We start from the raw sequence: 17,446 nt of genomic DNA, 5'->3' as shown, positions 1-17,446 counted from the left end.
TTCTCTCCAGAGATGCTGCCTGTCCCGCTGAGTTACCCCAGCACTTTGTGTCTATCTTCGGTGTAAACCAGCATCTGCAATTCCTTCCTATACGGAAGATTTTGCCTCATTTTTTTTAATAACGTGGATGACTTGTTATTTATAAACCCTCCTCCCTCTGTAGTTCTAGATATCTCACAAGAGGAAAAAGCCTCCAATCCTTCACCTTGGTAAGACTGCCCATGATATGTTCAAACAAGTCCATGCACTCTTCTATGAGTGTAGTCTATCCAATGTTTCCTCATAAAGATGTAAGACAAAGATGCCCAGAGCAAAGTAGGTAGACAAAAGTGGTGGAGAAACTCAGCGGGTGCAGCAGCATCTATGGAGCGAAGGAAATGGGCAACATTTCGGAATGGTGGAGTAGACTTAGAAACATAGAAACATAGAAAACCGGTGCAGGAGGAGGCCATTCGGCCCTTCGAGCCGGCACCACCATTCGTTGTGATCATGGCTGATCGTCCCCTATCAATAACCCGTGCCTGCCTTCTCCCCATATCCCTTGACTCCACTAGCCCCTAGAGCTCTATCTAACTCTTCATCTAACAATTCATCAAACTTATTTTCCTTCACTCCAAGGACAAGGATTTAAGACTTAAAGATCAGCCATTAAAAACCGGAGATCAGCCATGATTGAATGGGGGAGTAGACACGATGGGCCGAATGGCCTTATTCTACTCCGATAACTTGTGAACGTGAATTAATTTGGACCAACATTATAAACATAGAAAATAGGTGCAGGAGGAAGCCATTTGGCCCTTCGAGCCAGCACCGCCATTTATTGTGATCACGGCTGATCATCCTCAATCAGTAACCCGTGCCTGCCTTCTCCCCATACCCCTTGATTCCAGCCTAGAGCTCTATCCAACTCTCTTTTAAATTCATCCAGTGAATTGGCCTCGACTGCCTTCTGTGGCAGAGAATTCCACAAATTCACAACTCTCTGGATGAAAAAGATGTTCTCATCTGTTTTAAATGGCCTCCCATTTTTTCTTAAACTGTGGTCCCTGGTTCTGGACTCCTTCAAAATTGGGAACATTTTTCCTGCATGTACTGGCGATGCTGGCTCGAAGGGCCGAATGGCCTCCTCCTGCACCTATTTTCTATGTAGCTTGTCCAGTCCTTTTATAATGGTATACATTTCTATAAGATACCCTCTCAACCTTCTAAATTCCAATGAATACAAGTCCAGTCTTTCCAATCTTTCCTCATATGGCAATCCGTCATCCCGGTGATTAACCTTGTGAATCAACACTGCACTCTCTCAGTAGCAAAGATGTCCTTCCTCAAATTCGGAAACCAAAACTGCACACAATACTCCAGATGTGGTCTCACCAGGGCCGTGTACAACTTCAGAAGGACCTCTTTACTCCTATACTCGAATCCTCTCGTTATAAAGGCCAACATGTCAATGGCTTTCTTCATTGCCTGTTGTACGTGCACGTTTACTTTCAGTGACTGGTGCACAAGGACACCCAGGTCTCGTTGCACTTCCATTGAGATAATAATCTGCCTCCTTGTTCTTTCCGCCAAAGTGGATAACCTCACATTTATCTACATTATACTGCATCTGCCATGCATCTGCCCACTCACTCAACCTGTCCAAGTCACCCTGCAACCTCCTAGCATCCTCTTAGTAGTTCACACTGCCACCCAGCTTCGTGTCATCTGCAAATTTGCTAGTTGTACTTTAATTTACCGAACAGTGAAAGGCCTGGATTGAGTGGATGTGGAGAGGATGTTTCCACTACTGGTCGAGTCTAGGACCAGAGGCCATAGCCTCAGAATTATAGGGCTTAACTTCAGAAAGGAGATGATGAGGAGTTTCTTTAGAGGGTGGTGAATCTGTGGAATCCTTTGCCACAGAAGGCCGCGGAGGTTGAGTCAATTGATATTTTTAAGGTGGAGATTGATAGATTCTTGATTTATATGTGTGTCAGGGGTTATGGGGAGAAGGCAGGAGAATGGGGGTGAGAGGGAAAGATAGATAGGCCATGATTGAATGGTGTAGACAATGGGCCGAATGGCCCCATTCTGCTCCTACGACTTATGAACATAAAACAATGATTCCAGAAAGTTGAATTCTTACCTAGCATTTTAGAGCAAGACAGGAATGAATATCACAAAGGTATCGGTTGCCCACTGCAGAAAATGGATACAAGATCATATAAACTGATGATACGTTGCCCTGAATCTGCACCACGTTAACTTGTGAGCGGAATCTTGCAATGGGGCAAGGTCACAAAGATTATAGACCACCAGGGAATCTATAGACAATAGACAATAGACAATAGGTGCAAGAGTAGGCCATTCGGCCCATTGAGCCAGCACCGCCATTCAATGTGATCATGGCTGATCATCCCCAATCAATACCCCGTTCCTGCCTTCTCCCCATATCCCCTGACTCCGCTATCCTTAAGAGGCCTATCTAGCTCTCTCTTGAAAGTATCCAGAGAACAGGCAGAGAATTCCACAGACTCACAACTCTCTGTGCCATCCATACCATCCATACCATCTCTAATTATAGACATAAACCAATGATTAGATGTTCATTGAAAATGGGCAGCAATCTCTGGGTCACCCACGGTAATGAGCCAAAAAGCAGCCAAATAAAACCAGTATGACAATATTAATTTATAGAGTATTGGGAAGGGCGATTATAGTGATGGGTTGTATATATGACTAAGATACTGTATAGTATATGAGGGTTTTTTCTTTTTTCTTTTTTGTATGGCTTTGTAAATATTTGATTAGTGTTCAAATGTAAATAATTTGGTGTACATATAGTGGCTGGTGTACATATGGTGTACATATAGCTGCTAAATTTGTATAAGATAATTACAAGCAGTTGAATAAGGGGTGGGAATTAATAAGCTTTGACTTCTTCCTGCTCCTTTTCGGACACATATGATTTCATTTATTTATAGATATTGTTTATGACACTTTATAAATATTTTTGTTTTGTTTTTTGTATGCTGTTTCACACTTGCTTTTTATTCTTTTATTCTGTTCGAAATAAATAATAAAATAAATAAATAAATAAAAAGAGTGTAGAAACAAGGAACTGCAGATGTTGGTTTACAAAAAAACCACAAAGTGCTGGAGTAACTCAGCAGGTCAGGCAGTATCTGGAGAAGATGGATACATGATGTTTCGGGTCAGGACTCTTCTTCGGACTGAAGGGGAGGTAGGGTGAGAGCTGGAAGAAAGGAAGGGCAGGCACTTAGCTTAGTTGAGTTGAGTTGAGTTTAGTTTATTGTCCCGTGTATCAAGGTACAGTGAAAAGCTATTGTTGCGTGCTAACCACTCAGCAGAAAGATAATACATGACAATGGAGCCATCCACAGTGTAGAGATACACCAGATTGCAAGATAAAGTCCAGAAAAGTCCGATTAAAGATAGTCAAAATTATTATTAAACATGGGCATTTTTATAATGAGCCGAACCAACATTAAATTTGAAGATTGAATTTCTTTAAAGCTAAATAAAATGGTGGGTGAACCAGCTGGCATGATTTGTTGGAGGACGTACATGGTTTGCTGGACTCTGTGTGAGTTTGGGAATGGGTGTAGGGAGCACAGTGATTAACAGAGAGCAGTGGAGGGTCTGTGTGTAGATCGCTGGTGTCAGCAGCAATGTTGCTGATTACAGGAATCTCTGGGCTTACAAGAGCCCACACAAATGCCAATACATGTGTGGATGTCCATCCCAGTGGTATTACAAGCCAAGTTCATGGCTTTGAACTTGAGACGAAACAAAGACCGAAAATAAATGGATCTCTCTAGCACTTTCACAACCTCAACAAGATACTTTATAAAGAACAGTCACCATTGTAATGTAGAAGAGAGAGGCAGGCTGCTTTCACACAGCAAGATCTCACTTAATAGCAATCACTTCTTCTTATTGTGTATGGCGTGCACAGCCTAAAGTTGTAGGACAACTTGAAGAAGGGTTTCGACCCGAAACGTTGCCTATTTCCTTCGCTCCATAGATGCTGCCTCACCCGCTGAGTTACTCCAGCATTTTTGTCTACCTTGCTCTATTTGATCGTGTTTGATTGTGCACGCCGGGTTGATTGCATTAATGAGGTGGTGTGTAATTAATTTGGTACTATTGAGCTATAAATATTGTCCTGGGCATATGGTCTTCTAAATAATAGTGGGGATCTTTTAAATCCACTTGCAAACAACAATACAGGTGCACAACCTTTTATCCGAAATTCCAAATAACGAAAAGCTCCGAATAGCGGACATTTTTTCGGTCCTTGAAGAACGGTCCTTGAAGACGTTCACCGAGGGTGGCCCGCAGAGGTGACAGCGGAACCTCTGGTCGGTCCTCGAAGAAAGGGGAACTAAATCCCCATTCATAAAAGAGAAGGCGAGGGTATATTGCGCGGGAGGGTTAATAATTGACAATCTGCTGCTGCCTGCCCGCTGAGTTAAAAAGTTCCCACGGTAGACTCACGATACACAGTGTATCGTGAGTCTTGCGTGGGAACTTTTTAACTCAGCGGGCAGGCAGCAGCAGATTGTCGCTCCCTTCAGTTTCACCCCACCTACACCCCTCTGCTTCCCGGCCATGTGCGTGACCCCTTACCTCCCCTCTCCAGCTCCCCGCCCATTGCACCGGCGCGGGGGCTTTGCACTGTCTTCACGTCGGCGATGCCAGCAGGTCAGTGCCAGTCACCGGAGACGTCAGGACCAAAGGGACACCGACCCCCAGGCCCACTGCAAGCACGGAGATCCCAGAGACCCACAGCCAGCAGCAGCCCAGCCCCGTTCCAACTCCAGAGGAACAAGCTCCCCGTAGGGACAGATGCTGATGGTGCGCAAGGTACGTCTTGTTCTTGGGGTTGCGGATGAGGGGGCGCAGCTCGGGCTGTGACGTCTCCGGCCACCCGTACAGTTCCCAGTCTCAGCTCCAGCTCCAGGGGGGTGGCCGGAGACGTCAGGACCAACGGGACACCGACTGCAAGCACGGAGATCCCAGAGACTCACAGCCAGCAGCAACTCTAGCCCAGCCCCGCTCCAACTCCAGAGGAACCCGGGTTGCGGATGAGGGGGCGCAGCTCGGGCTGTGGGCGAACTGCCACTTGTCGCCGTAGCGGCCCATCGGGGAGCGGATTCCTCTGGAGTTGGAGGGACAGGGAGACACAGCGACTTTTGAGAATGGTGGGCAATCACTTCCAAAGTTCTGCCCACACAGTCAGTACACCTCTCCTACACTTGTCTCCCGCACGAAGATCATCTCGCAGAGAATAATCCCAGCCTAACCCTCCCTATTCTCTCCTATTCTGCAAGAAAAAACTACATTGAAGACTCAAACTCGCGATCGAGTAACTGCCGGGATCGAGGCGCAAACTCGCGACCTTGCGGATATGAGCCGAGCACTCTACCACTGAGCCAGCCGTTAAAATCTACGCTAAAAATCTTCCATTCCGAAAGCTGAAAAATTCCGAATTACGAAAAGTGTCTGGTCCCAAGGCTTTCGGATAAAAGGTTGTGCACCTGTAGTAAGATTAAACGAGAATTTACCAGTTCGAAGTTTGATCTGTATTTTATGAGGAGTTACGATGAGGGATTACGTGAAGAACCCGTCCAGCACGTATGCGCGACATACTTCAAAGCAGCGGTGTGGAATCAAAGAAAGACACAATAATTGAAATAAACATAGTAAAGAAAAGGAGAACTTAAATACCAGGTGATCTCTATAATTGAGGGTGGGAGCGGAGGGCTCGTAATCCCTCATCGTAACTCCTCATAAAATACAGATCAAACTTCGAACTGGTAAGTTCTCGTTTAATCTTACTATTTTACTTCGGAGTCACGTGAGTGACTACGTGAAGATTTTAAAGCTCTGTGATTTCAAACCGTGTAACAGTTCATACTTCACTCACTGCCGAAGTCATTCGAGGGAGGAAGTATGTTATCGTAATTAACCATGAATCTGTTTGTAAAAACAATAATGGTGTTTATTAAACAATAACAAAAAACAAAATGCTCCCCCGGGCTTAAATTATATATTTGCAGATTCTAATATTTTTTCTGCAAATGATACGGGGAGAACGTACAAACTCCATACCGACAGCACCCAGAGTCAGGTTCGAACCCAAATCTCGGGCACTGTAAGGCAGCAACTCTACTGCTGAGCCACCATACTGCCCTAATATTCTGCCTCCATTTTAGAAGAGCTGCAAGGAAAAGCCTGGGAACTATAGACCAGTGAGCTTAACATCTGTGGTAGGCAGGTCACTGGAGAATATTCTGAGGGATAAGATAGCAATGTATTTAGATAGACAGGGGCAGATTAGGGATAGTCAGCATGTTTTTATATGTGTGAAATCATGTCTCACAAATCTGGTTGAATTTTCGGAATAAGTTACCAAAACGGTTGACGAGAGCAAAGCCATAGACATTGTCTATATGGACTTCAACAAGCCATTTGATAAGGTTCTGCATGGAATGCAACTCTGGAAGGTTAGGGTGCATGAGATCTAGGGAGATCTAGGGAGAACTAGGGTAGAACATTGGTTTCATGGATGTAAACAGAGTGATGGTGGAAGGTTGTTTTTTGGACTGCAAGCCTGTGATTAGTGGTTATCCTTCATGGATTGGTGGTGAGCCCATTGCTGTTTGTGGTTTATATCAATTATTTGGATGCAAATGCACAGAGCATGAGTAGTTAGTTTGCAGATGACACAAATGTGGGGTATCATAGATCGAAGAAGGTTATCAAATAATTACAACAGGATCAATTCAATTCAATTCAATTCAATTCAACTTTATTGTCATTGCACAGATACAAGTATGGGTACAACGAAATGCAGTTTAGCGTCAGTCTGTTCGTAGTAATAGTGCAATATAGAAATAAAAATACAGAATAAGCAAACAATGTGGACGGAGAGACTGGAGAAATCAGTTGAGCAAGTGGGCAAAGGAATGGCTAATGGAGTTTAATGCAAATAAGTGTGAGGTGGTGCATTTTAGGAAGTCAAACTAGGGCAGGACTTTCACAATGAATGGCAGAGTTTTGGAGAGTATTGTGGAGCAGAGGGATCTAGGAATGCAGGTACATGGTTCCTTGAAAGTGGCGTCATAAGTAGATAGGGTGGTCAGAAAGGTTTTCATGTCTCACAGAAACCCACATTGGCCATAATCAGTAAGTCAAGTCAAGTCAAGTCAAGTTTATTTGTCACATACACATACGAGATGTGCAGTGAAATGAAAGTGGCAATGCTCGCGGACTTTTGTGCAAAAAGACAAACAACCAAACAAACTATAAACACAATCATAACACACATATACCTTTACATAATAAATAATGGAAGGAAAAACGTTCAGTAGAGTTAGTCCCTGGTGAGATAGGCGTTTACAGTCCGAATGGCCTCTGGGAAGAAACTCCTTCTCAACCTCTCTGTTGCCTGACCGTAGCAGGTAGAACAGTCCGTTGCAGGGGTGGAAGGGGTCTCTCATGATATTGTTGGCTCTGGAGTTGCACCTCCTGATGTATAGTTCCTGCAGGGGGGCAAGTGAAGTTCCCATAGTGCGTTCGGCCGAACGCACTACTCTCTGCAGAGCCTTCTTGTCCTTGGCAGAGCAATTCCCAAACCAGATGGTAATGTTCCCGGACAAGATGCTTTCCACCGCCGCTGCGTAGAAGCACTGGAGGATCCTCAGAGACACTCTGAATTTCCTCAATTGCCTGAGGTGGTAAAGGCGCTGCCTTGCCTTACTCACGAGTGCTGAGGCGTGTGATGCCCATGTCATATCCTCGGAGATGTGGACTCCCAGATATTTAAAACAGTTCACCCTATCCACAGGATCCCCATTTATCCTCAATGGAGTGTACGTCCTCGGATGATGTGCCCTCCTAAAGTTCATGATCAGCTCCTTCGTTTTTTTGATGTTCAAGAGGAGGCTGTTATCCTGGCACCAGAGGGCTAGATCAGCCACCTCCTCCCGGTAGGCCTTCTCATCGTTGTCTGAGATCAGGCCCACCACCACAGTGTCATCAGCAAACTTAATTATTGAGTTGGAGCTGAACCTAGCCACACAGTCATGTGTGTACAGGGAGTACAATAGGGGGCTGAGGACGCAACCCTGGGGCGATCCTGTGCTCAGGCTGAGGGACTTCGATGTATTCCCTCCCATCTTGACTACCTGGGGCCTGGCGGTGAGAAAGTCCAGGACCCAGGCACACAGGGAGGTGTTGAGCCCCAATTCCAGTAGCTTCCCGGCCAGTCTGGTGGGGACTATCGTGTTGAAGGCTGAACTGTAGTCTATGAACAGCATCCTCACGTAGCCCCCCTTCTGGCTGTCCAGATGGGAGAGAGCGGTGTGCAAGACCTGGGAGACCGCATCGTCCGTGGATCTGTTCGGACGGTATGCGAACTGCAACGGGTCCATGTTCCGAGGGAGGAAGGCGCAGATGTGTTTCTTCACCAGCCTCTCAAAGCATTTCATGACTACCGAGGGTATTGAGTATAGAGGTTGGGATGTTATGTTACAGTTTTACCAGATGTTGGTGTGGCCACATTTAGCGTATTGTGTTCAGTTTTGGTCATCCTGCAATAGGAAAGATCTTGTCAAGCTGGAAAGGGTTCAGGGAAAATTTATGATGATGTTGCCAGGACTCGAGGGCCTGAGCTACAGAGGGAGTTTGAACAGGCTGAGACTTAATTCCTTGGAGTGCGGAGGATGAGGGGTGATCTTATGGAAGTGTATAAAATCATGAGCGGAATAGAAAGAGTAGATTCACAGAATTTGTTACCCAGCGAAGGAGAATCAATAACTGGAGGACATAGGTTTAAGGTGAGAGGTGAGAATGCAATTTATTCACTCAGAGGGTGGCAAACTGCCAGAGGGGGAAGTTGAGGCAGGTGTTATAACATCAATTGAAAGTCATTTGGACATGAACATGGAAGGGACCGGTTTAGAGGGATATGGTCAAATGTGGACAGGTGGGACGTGTAGATGGGGCATTTTGGTCGGCATTTAAAGACCGCATGGATGAACTCAAAAAATTGCTCATCCCTGTCTGGTGAAAAAATAAAACGGGGAAGGCGGCTCAACCTTGGCTAATGAGGAAAATCAAGGATAGTGTTAAATCCACGGAAAAGGCATATTATTGGCCAGAGGAAGCAGCAAACCGGAGGACTGGGAGAAATTTAGAACTCAACAGGAGGACATAGCAGTTAACTAAGAGCGGGGGGGAAAGCAAGAAAGAACGCTTGCGGGGAATATTAAAACGCTCTAAAAGCCTTTAGATATGTAAAAAGGAAAAGATTAGTGAAGCCAAATGTTGGTCCCTTACAATCAGAGGTGAATTTATGATGGGAAACAAGGAAATGGCATAACAGTTAAATGAGCACTTTGGTTCTGTCTTCATTAAGGAAGACACAAACAATCTCCCAGAAATACTAGGGGATCGATGATCTAGTGGGAGGGAGGAACTGAAGGGAATCCACATTAGTCAGGAAATGGTGTTGGGTAAACTGTTGGTAATAAAGGCAGATAAATCCCCAAAGCCTGACAGTCTGCATCCCAGAGTAGTCAAAGAGGTGGCCATAGAAATTGTGGACGGATTGGTGATCATTTTCCAATGTTCTCTCGACTGTGAATCAATTCCTGTGGACTGGAGGGTAGCCAATGTACACTTTTTAAAAAGGAGCGAGAGAGAAAATGGGGAATTATAGACCAGTTAGCGTTACATCAGTAATGGGGAAGATGCTGGAGTTGATTATTAAAGATGTTACAGCAGCGCATTTGTAAAGCAGTAACAGGATCGGTCAAAGTCAGCATGGATTTATGAAGGGGAAATCATGCTTGACTAATCTTCTGGAATTTTTTGAGGATGTAACAAGTAGAATGGATAAGGGAGAACCAGTGGATGTGGTGTATCTGGACTTTTAAAAAGCCCTTGACAAACAAGAAGCAAAGAGTAGGAATTAACGGGTCCTTTTCAGAATGGCAGGCAGTGACTAGTGGGGTGCCGCAAGGCTCGGTGCTGGGACCGTAGTTATTTCCAATATATATTAACGATTTAGATGAGGGAATTAAATGTGACATTTCCAAGTTTGCGGATGACACAAAGCTGGGTGGCAGTGTGAGCTGCGAGGAGGATGACTTGGATAGGTTGGATGAGTGGGAAGATGCATGGCAGATGCAGTATAATGTGGATAAATGGGAGGGTATCCACTTTGGTGGCAAGAACAGGAAGGCAGATTATTATCTGACTGGTGTCAGATTCGGAAAAGGGGAGGTACAACGAGACCTGGGTGTCCTTGTACATCAGTCACTGAATGTAAGCATGCAGGTACAGCAGGCAGTGAAGTAAGCTAATGGCATGTTGGCGTTCATTGCAAGAGGCTTTGAGTTTTGGAGCAAGGAGGTCCTTCTGCAGTTGTACAGGGCCCTGGTGAGACCGCACCTGGAGTATTATGTGCAATTTTGGTCTTCTAATTTGAGGAAGGACATTATTGCTATTGAGGGGGTGCAGTGTATGTTCACCAGGTTAATTCCCGGGATGGCGGGACTGACATATGATGAAAGAATGGATCGACTGGGCTTATATTCACTGGAATTTAGATGGATGAGAGGGGATCTTATAGAAACATATAAAATTCTTAGGGGATTGGACAGGCTAGATTCAGGAAAAATGTTCCCAATGTTGGCAGAATTCACAGTTTAAGAATAAGGGGTAAGCAATTTTGGACTGAGATGAGGAGAAACATCTTCGCCCAGAGGGTTTTGAATCTGGGAATTCTCTGCCACAGAGGGCAGTGGAGGCCAATTCACTGGATGTTTTCAAGAGAGAATTAGATTTAGTTCTTAGGGCTATAGGAATCAAGGGATATGGGGAAAAAGCTGGAACGGGATACTGATTTTAGATGATCAGCCATGATCATATTGAATGGCGAGGCTGGCTTGAAGATCCGAATGGCCTACTCCTGCACCTATTTTTCTATGTTTCTATGGCATGGACAAGTTGGGCTGAAGGGCCTGTTTTTATACTATATGACTATGACACCAAGAGCCCATGTATCCCTTCTACAAAATAGTAACATCTTTTACATCAGACTTGACATGAAGATAGTGGATCAGTTTATCAACACAGGGGAGGGACTTTGACTTTCTTTCCCTGTTGCCAGCCGGGAAACCTTGGCAGCTTTTTAGGTTGCCAAATGACAGTTTAGGTGGTCATTTAAGACGGCTTGCATGACGCATGCGATAATGTGCTCGGACGAAGTGCGTAGTTACCAGTCGGAATTATACTCAATGAAGCATTCACATATTATTTCTGCTTCAAATAAAGTCACAAACTAAACATATTCACCAATCAAGACATGATATATCCCACAATGACATGCAGTAAAATTATAATACAGTATCTCAACTCTTTTTACACATTGTAATTAATGCAATTTTTATTATTTCTTTCCACTTCCAAACAAAAATGTGGTTGGATTATTCAGCGTATGATCAACTTGTGTCAATAAATCCTGGACAATGATAACATATATGCTAAACCATGCACACTACAGATTGATGCAAGCATGTTTTCTGAGAAGGACTGAAAATTATCATGACATGGCCATAGCATGGGTCGTTATTGCTATTGGTACAGAAACACTCTCGCTTCCCACATAATTTATCCTCAACAAAATATACAGGTTGCAAGGAATTTTCTAAAGGCATTTTATGATAATAGCTGACAAAACTGACTACACCCATCTGACAGGTTAAACATTACACTAACTAACAAGAGTTGGCCAAAGGACACAAATTCAGCAAATGTTATTTTGGTAATATATTTAAAGGTGTCAAGATGCCACATTACCGGACATTCAGATTAGATGTATGTGTTGTGAACAGCAATGAAGATACCCAGTTTCTAAGCAACAAATTAAAAAAAAATTGGTGCTAAACGCTTTTTCCATCATTCCCACTTCAGAATTAACGTTAACATTTCAACTGAAATATCTCCTGACCAAATTTGTGATGTATATGACTGACTGTAGAAGTAAAATCTGGATAAATCCAACGTATAGTTGTGAATGTTGCTCATTAAATAACTACAGTACTGATACTCCATAGTAAGAGCATTGATTTGCCGTTAAAATGAATTATGTAATAACGTGCCAACGGTAGCAGTGACAATCGAACACTGCGGTTTTAATGTTTCATGTGTTCACAATTTAATGAATCCATCTTTATGGATTAAATCAAATAATAACATTGGGAATTAAAACATATTTGATTGCATTCCGTCATCAAACATAGTCAATGTTCGCTCTGAAGAAATTTCCAGCACAATAGGGTTGGGGGGGGGGGGGCGGTGTGAATCAGTGCAGGATGGATAAATGGCTGTGGGGGGCGGGGGGGGGGGGGGGGGGGGGGGGGCGGGGTCGAGAAGGCAATCGGTGCGGAATGGATGGATTGAGGCAGGGGAATTAGTTGGTTGGAGTAGGTAATATTGTGAGGGGAGAGAGCGGGGGATGACAGTGGGTTGAATGGGGGGGATCTGTGCAGGATGGATGGGGGGAGTAGTGCAGGATGAAGGGGTGGAGCAGTGCAGGATGGATGGGAAGAGGGGTCAGTACAGGATAAATTGGGGGACCAGTGTAGGATTGATGGGGAGTGGCAGGAGAATCAATGCGAGGTGGATAGGGAGATCAATGCAGGATGAATAGATGGGGGGGGAGTAGATGAGGAGAGGAGCACACGGGATGTCAGTGAGGACTGAATAGAGGCAGGAATGGGGATCAGTGCGGGATGGAGAGGAGGGTTCTCAGGATAAGGGGGATGGAGGGGGGCATACAAGCGAGAGAGAGAGAGAGGAAGGGGCAGAGGAGGTGGGAAGGAAGGTCAGCGCTCCTCGCACAACACCGGCATCATCGCTCAAATCGCTATCAAAATATGGAGGGCACCGGGGGACAGAATATCTTGGCGGCTGCACACACATGTGCACACTCACACACACACGCGAGGCTTTGGAGGCCCTGTGAACGGTAAATTCAGCTCAATCCAGCGCTAAATGCAGCTCAACTGCCTGTCTCGTCTACAGCCTTGTCTCGATCCAGACAGGGACAGGCAGAGTTGAGCAGCACTGCTTCTCTGCGCTGGCTGTGGGCCTGGGGGCACCGCTCCCGTCTGACTCCTGAAGCCTCTGGCCACCCCCGGGTGGGGGGGGTGGGGGCTCACGTGCGGGGACGGGGATTGTCCAGTGGCGGTTCGGCAGCGATTGCAGCGCCGGAGACCGGGATTGGTCGTGGCTGCGGTGCAGGACTGCCGAGAGTGTTTTGGCACGTCTCCTTCCTCCAATCACCACGTTCTATCCTCAGCCCCCCCCCTCCCACTTCTGCCTCTGACCGACACCTCCCTCCTCCAAGGGTTTGTTTTGAAAGCGCCGTTGGCGGAGTGACAGCAGCTGCCGCTATCAGCAAAGATCCTATAGCGTTATTAGGCCGGGTGGGGCAGGGTGCGGGAGGAGGAGGAGGAGATGGAGCCGCCGCTGCTGCTGTGCGGGGCCCGTCATTCGCTACGACCCTCCGTCACGCCACACTTAGCATCTTTCCCACGGTATATCTTCAGTATAAACCAAGTTGCCAAGCCGGGCAAAATGACTCGGCGTTTAGGTTGCCCGGCGGCACTTTGAGTGGTCAGTGGCACCCGGGCAACCGCTAATTTTGAGCCCTGCAACAGCTAGGCTGTTTCTTTGTGGCATATGAGACTGCAAACGCTGGAATCACACGGTGCTGGAGGAACCCAGTGGGTGAAGCAGCATCTGTGGAGGGAAGGAACAGTTTATTTTAATGTCACATGTACCGAGCTGCAGAGAAAAGCAGAAAAATTACAATCAAGCTGCCCACAGTATACAGACATGGTATATAGGGATTAATGTTTAATAAAAGATGAAGTCCAGTAGGGTCTGATTAAAGATAAAGGGTCTCCAATGAGGTAGATGATAGGTCAGGGCAGTTTTCTAGTTGGTGATAGGATGGTTCAGTACCTGATAACAGCTGGGAAAAAACTGTCCCTGAATCTGGAGGTGAGCGTTTTCACACTTCAGTATCTCTTGCCTGATGGGAGAGGAGAGAAGAGGGAGTGGCCGGGGTGAGACTGGTGAGACTGGTGCTTGATTGTGCGGCTGGCCTTGCCGAGGAAGAGTGAGGTATAAATGGAATCAAGGGAAGGGAGGTAGTTTGTGTGATGGTCTGGGTTATGTCGGACTTGGAGCTGTTCCCAAACCAAGCTGTGATGCATCCCGTTAAAATACTCCCTCCGGCGCATCTATAAAATGTGGTGTGAAATGTTGGTGTCACGCCGATCATCCTAAACCTTCTAAGGAAGTCGAGGCATTGGTGTGTTTTGTTGCCCATTGCTTCGTTATGGCTGGTCAAGGACAACCATACTCCTAGGAAATTGAAGTTTTCAATCATTTCTATGGAAATCCCACAAAGATTACTTTCATGAGAGACAAACTCATTAATATCAGACATTCAGTTCCTCCAAACATTGTTCTGGATTTCTCTCACTCGCTGGATTATTTAGACATACTTGTCAGCGGGCTGTGGTTATGTCATCGTTCTTGATGTTGCTGTACATGAGGGATAGCCAAGGGATATCTTTCTTCGCTAACAACCTTCCAACTCCGGCTAACAACCTTCCAACTCCGGCTAACAACCTTCCAACTCCGGCTAACAACCTTCCAACTTCGGCTTCCAAGACACATGTACATTTTCGTGCCTTATTTTTGGGTACAAAATAGTGTCTTCATTGCCGGGAAATACAGTATTTCAAAACATATAGCACCAAGAAATGTACTTACCACATCATTTGTACATGAACTCAAGTTCAAGTTCAAGTTCAAGTTTATTGTCATGTGTCCCAGATAGCACAATGAAATTCTTGTTTTGCTTCAGCACACAGAACATAATAGGCATTTACTACAAAACACATGAATAAATAAACTGATAAAGTGCAAATAACAAATAATGGGTTGTTAATGTTCAGAGTTTTGGACGAGCCAGGTTTAATAGCCTGATGGCTGTGGGGAAGTACCTATTCCTGAACCTGGTTGTTGCAGTCTTCAGGCTCCTGTACCTTCTGCCTGAAGGTAGCAGGGAGATGAGTGTGTGGCCAGGATGGTGTGGGTCTTTGATGATACTGCCAGCCTTTTTGAGGCAGCGACTTCGATAAATCCCCTCAATGGAAGGAAGGTCAGAGCCGATGATGGACTGGGCAGTGTTTACTACTTTTTGTAGTCTCTTCCTCTCCAGGGCGCTCAAGTTGCCGAACCAAGCCACGATGCAACCGGCCAGCATGCTCTCTACTGTGCACCTGTAGAAGTTAGAGAGAGTCCTCCTTGACAAACCGACTCTCCGTAACCTTCTCAGGAAATAGAGGCGCTGATGTGCTTTCTTGTTAATTGCATCAGTGTTCTCGGACCAGGAAATATCTTCAGAGATGTGCACGCCCAGGAATTTGAAGCTCTTGACCCTTTCAACCATTGACCCGTTGATATAAATAAAGAAGAACTCCATTCTTCTCTCTTTGTTTCTTAAGATACTCTTAAGATAATGGCAATCCATGTTTGAAAAACCCACCAAGAAACATGCATTGTGCATGCGCATTATGCTGCTGCGCATCTGCAGTACTGCAAGGGCAGAATTTCAGCTGCCTTCAGTCTCCTGGAAATTGACGGCTTGAAGCATCGTCGACAGCACGTCAGCTGCACAGGTCGATCCCTTAGGTGGGCATTATTCTCCCATGCCTTCACTATTTATATTTAATCATTACCATTAATTACAAGGCAGTGCCTACCTTGCCTACCCTGATGGCACGTGCCTGATATATACACATACCCACAAGTACACACACACACACATATACATATATATATATATATATACACTAGACCAACTGGGACCCGTTGGGTTCCCTGTCACACAGGAGGCCTGGTCCCCCAATGTAACCCATTCCCCAGGGCAATATTCGACCACTCACTCATAGCCCCCATGAGAGGCCTGGCCCCCAACACAACTGGTTCCCCAGCAACCCATTCCCCAGGGCAATATTCGACCACTCACTCATAGCCCCCATGAGAGGCCTGGCCCCCAACACAACTGGTTCCCCAACAACCCATTCCCCAGGGCAATATTCCACCACTCACTCATAGCCCCCATGAGAGGCCTGGCCCCCAACACAACCGGTTCCCCAACAACCCATTCCCCAGGGCAATATTTCACCACTCACCCGTTCCCCCAATTAAATCTGCTCCCCCAACGCAATATTCCAGCACTCACCCATAACCCCCAACTGCACAATGGCTGCTCATTTTGCCTTATTCACCCTTCCTCATTTTAAACTGAGAAAAAAAATCTGTGTACTGTGACTTTAGACTCCACAAACACTCTCCTGTCTTTTAAAACGTGGTTGGAGAACAGAGTGTTCTTGGATGGCAAAACATGTTGCAGGGAGAGGCAGCAGGGATTTGGAAGTCAAATAGCTGCTAAATTATTGTTAAAATACAATTAAAAAATTTACAAAATGTGAAATAACATGAAATATAACATCAATGTGAAGGAAACTTGATTAGACTGACGACGGGAAAAAGCTGAGTAAGGTTCTGCAAAATGTTAGCGCTACCATGTACCGTTTTTGCGAAAATACCATCACACTGACAGACACACACACACACACAAACACACACACACACACACACACACACACACACACACACACACACACACACACACACACACACACACACAAACACACACACACACACACACACACACACACACACACACACACACACACACACATAGAAACAAGATGAGACTTTTAATAGTCTACTAGGCCGTTGGACCCGTTGGGCCCCATCACCCAACGCAATATTCCACCACTCACATGTTCCCCCAATGCAACCCGTTCCCCCAATATAATATTCCACCACTCACCCATAGCCCCCAGCTGTGCAGGTTGGTTCATTTTTTTCACCCTCTCTCATTTTAAACTTTAAAAAAATGCAATTGCACTAATATTTAATGTGATATAGGTGCCACCGACAAGGCCATCTTTTGTTATCCAAATCTAATAATTAAACTTTGCTGTGCTGGGTTAGGCGGGGGAAATCTTACTCTCTCCTTACTCCCCTTGAAGCTGCTGATCCCAAGGGGGAGAGGGTGGGGGAGAGGGAGGGGGGGGGGAGAGGGATGGCGGGGGGAGAGCGAGGGAGGGTGGAGAGTGAGGGAGGGGGAGAGGGGGAGTGAGAGCGAGCGGGGGACGGGAGGGTGGGGGAGAGGGAGGAGGGTGGAGGGGGGAAGGAGGTGGGAGGGGGGTGAGAGGGAGGGGAGAGAGGGAGGGGGGCAGGGGGGACAGAGATGGGGGGGCAGGGTGGGGAG

At 45.9% G+C, this 17,446-nt stretch overlaps 1 protein-coding gene across 1 annotated transcript in view; it reads left to right on the top strand.

Annotated features, from left to right (window-relative positions):
- Positions 1-17,446, top strand: part of megf6 (multiple EGF like domains 6) — a 611,064-nt gene that overhangs the window by 347,556 nt on the left and 246,062 nt on the right.

Source organism: Amblyraja radiata, chromosome 31 (assembly GCF_010909765.2).
Source record: "Amblyraja radiata isolate CabotCenter1 chromosome 31, sAmbRad1.1.pri, whole genome shotgun sequence".
Lineage (NCBI taxonomy): Eukaryota > Metazoa > Chordata > Chondrichthyes > Rajiformes > Rajidae > Amblyraja > Amblyraja radiata.
This window is presented reverse-complemented; position numbering and strand designations above follow the sequence as displayed.